The sequence below is a fragment of the Misgurnus anguillicaudatus genome, chromosome 7, assembly GCF_027580225.2.
Source record: "Misgurnus anguillicaudatus chromosome 7, ASM2758022v2, whole genome shotgun sequence".
Classification (NCBI taxonomy): Eukaryota; Metazoa; Chordata; class Actinopteri; order Cypriniformes; family Cobitidae; genus Misgurnus; species Misgurnus anguillicaudatus.
The window spans coordinates 6,242,000-6,245,921 of record NC_073343.2 but is presented as its reverse complement, the minus strand read 5'-3'; positions in this window follow the sequence as shown (position 1 = coordinate 6,245,921).

Genomic DNA, 3,922 nt, shown 5'->3' with positions numbered 1-3,922 from the left:
GGTGAAATATTTGTAAAGAGTCTTACCTACACAACTGATTCGTGTATGTATCCGCTGCTTGAAGACAGGGTGAAAAATCTCGGCTGACTCGTGTATGTGTCCGCTGCTTGAAGACAGGGTTAAAAGATCTCTGCTGTAACCGACAGAAGAATGAACAGCGCTGTGATGCTTGATATCTGACACTCGCTAGCTTCCAACTGTGACGAGCTCCGTTGCGCGAAGACAGGGTGATGAGATCGCTGGCCGTAACCAACGTGTAGAATACTCTGTATAAAACAGGGAGAAGTAGTAGTAGATTACAATGGTAAGATAATCCACAATACCAACACTACGAGAAAAAACCCGCTGTAACCCGCAGGGAGAGCAGATAGTAGCAAACAGTCTGTAGTGTCTTTGAACTAGCAGCGAGTATGGTCAGCAAGCACCACTGGACAGCGCCAGTACTGAAGATATGTCAATCACAGTCCAACACAGCAGAGGTTCACAGAGCGTAATCCTGAGGCAGAGAAAGAAACAAGAGCACACCAGGCAGCATGGGAAAACACGACAGAATGCACAAGGAAAATACTAGACTAGAAAATAAACAAAACAGGGCAAGACTAGAATGGCGATAAACATAAGACAACGGACTCGCAGAGAACTGCAGGAAGAGGGGAATTAAATAACAAACCGAGAGGGAGAATAAATTACCATCAGGTGCGGGCGCAGGTGAGAACGATGAGTGAAGGGAGGAGCACCCGAGTGAAACGGCGCGCACGTGAAAGCTGTCAAAATAAGAACACACACAGACACAACACAAAAACCCAAAGCAAAGCAATCGGTCAAACCGAATTCGTGACAATTATACAGCAATATAAATGGTCATTTTAAGACACTTCACAATAAGATTTGTACTGTCAATACATTATGTGAAAAATCATTGTAGATTGTAAGTTGAAAACGTAATTCTGTGCTGTGTTAACCATCAAATTTGGACTAATACTGTAACATCTATGACTAACAATTTCGTTTTGAACATCACATATAAACTTACATAATGAAATAAACGATGTTATCAAACGCAACATTTATAAGACTTCATTAACTTATCCGTCAACGTGATTTCTCGGTCGCGTCTGATTGATGGCCATCAGCGGTTGAGTCAAAGACTACAAATCCCATAATTCCATGTTGCGCTTCAGAGCATCATTAAACAACGTCATTTGATGTTATTGTGTTTTGGCGCCATCTAGTGGTAGAAATTCTACGTATTCCACCGTATTCCAAGACTTTTTAAGATGTCAAATAAATATTTGGTGTCTCCAGAAAGTTTTAGCTCAAAATACCATATAGTTAATTTATTATACATTTATTATATCATGTTAAAATTGCCACTTTGTAGGTGTGAGCAAAAAATTTGCCATTTTGGGTGTCCTGTTAAATGCAAATGAGCTGATCTCTGTACTAAATGGCAGTGTCGTAGTTGGATAGTGCAGATTAAGGGGCGGTATTATCTCCTTCTGACATCACAAGGGGAGCCAAATTTCAATGGCCTATTTTTTCACATGCTTGCAGAGAATGGTCTACCAAAACTAAGTTACTGGGTTGATCTTTTTCATATTTTTTAGGTTGATAGAAGCACTGGGGACCCAAGCACTTAAACAAAAAAGCCTGATCTCACAAAACAGTGAAATAGTCATTATTAAATACGCATTATTTTGCTCAGCATTTCTTTTCCGTGTCAGTTTCACTTATTGGTTACTCAACTGTTTTCTTACTATTGTCGCTTCGATTTGAGATTAGAACCACTTTCTGTTACATAAAATGACATCCTTATCCCAACCCGAATCTAACCCTAACGTCAGGCAACAATGGTTTAAAAAGCATACAAAAAATAGTCTAAAACAATACTCAAAGTGATATCCTAACGCAAACAGCAAATCTAACCCCAAACCGAAGCGACAATTGTTTAAAAATAGGAAAAACAGTTAAATAACCAATACGTAAAACTGACACGGAAAAGAAATGCGTGGCAAGGACACGTAAAATGGTGGAAATACGTGACAATGCCACGAAAAACTGAGCAAAATAATGCGTGACTGTGACGGTCACAGAATGACCACAAAGAGAACTGGGACACATACATTCACACATACACAAAGAAACAAGACACAAGAGTTTTGTATTGATATTTTTATTATAATTAGTAATTGTCCAGTAAAATGAGTGTATGGAATTGTCATTGTGGTGTTTATCTCTAGAAAAGTAGTCGCAGGAATCCTTTGTTCCATTCAATTTGGGAGTCTACCTATGTTAATTGAACATTGGGGGTTTCAGGAACAACGTGGCCAAGTTGCTTCTGGGATATTTTCATTGTTCAGGATATGTGAACTACTTGGTAAGGTATTGGAAAAGAAGTTATATTTTATATATTTTTAAACCTGTTTTGAATTGTTATTTTGTAACATTGGTTTGAACTTACTTACTTATATTTTGTTCTTTATTGGACGTTTTTTGCTATTCTTGGTCTATTTTTGACTTGTTTTTGGAATAAACACTTTGGTATTTCTCACACTGATCTCTGTTTAATTTGGGCATGTTTTTGGTACCCCTTTAGGGGGTTACCATTACAGTGACCAGGTTGAACAATAAGTAAAATTTTCATGATATTTCCCTTTTAAATTATGAAATGTAGTGCTGTTAGTTACACTGTAAACAATTTGCTGTAGTTATGCAGCTGCCAGTACCTTAATGTAGATTTAAATTTATATTATTTTCTGGCAACATTTTGTTCATAGTTAAATGAACATTAAACATTAGTGTTTGTAGAATAAAACTATAAAATAATAGCCTCAAGCAATGCATTCCAGGAAGCAGAAATCCTCTTCAATAGATTTTCATAAATTAGATTCATGATAAATAATGTATTTTATCAAATTTAATAAAACTGGGGTCCCCTGGCACCATCTCGCAGGAGAAACAATGCTCTACACTCTTAAAAAAGGTTCCAAAAATGTTCTTTGTCAGGATGTGGTCCCATAAAGAACCTTTAAAATGGAGAGAACCTTTTTGTTGTAGTCAAAAACCTTTCTACAGACTTTTTAAAGAAAAAAAAGGTTATTTTAAGAAAATAAGAAAAGGTTTTTCTATTGCAATGCTGTGAAGAACTCTATTTAATTTTTTTATTTTTAGGAATGTTCAGAACCCTAAAAAATATGAATAAAAATTGAAATTAACAAACAGCTTGAAAACGTTCTCACTGTGTCTGTTAGCCCAACATATATGTTTTAGAATTCATTTATAGAACAAAGAAATCTTTTTGCTCATGTACTTCGGTAGTTATATGCTTATTATCCGCTAACAAACAGATAAAAGGACAGCCACACAATACAGAACAATGTACAGGGTTAGGAGTTTCACTCGGTGAACAATGGTAGATAAAAATGAACAGAAGAACCAATTATGTGATGTCAGATCCACGAGGAAAAGTTCAAGTTCAGAGCATGACACAGATATGATGATGTGCTTGTGTGTCTGTGTGCGTGTTTGTTGGCTCAGGCTTATATAAACTGTGTTCTCAAAAAGTAAAACTTTCGAAGAGATCAGTTTTTCTCATTCTGTTTTTGTATTAATGACAGTTTTGGCTATTCTTAATAACTGGTGTATGTCCCCACCGTTGCAGTAAAGTGTGTATGTGTTTATATGTGAGAGCAAAACTCCAAATAAGCTATAAGGTTCTTATAAACATCCCAGATTCAGCATGTGTGTGTGTTTTATGTGTAACATCTGGCTCGTATCTTTGTGTGTTTGAAAGATAAAGCTCAGGGAGGTCGCGGTGGTCCTGCCAAGGCACAAGCAGCAGTGGGCGGACAGGGTTGGTCACGTGATCCTCTCACCAAGTTCCCACGCAAAACACTGCTCACACATTCACACTTGCACGCGC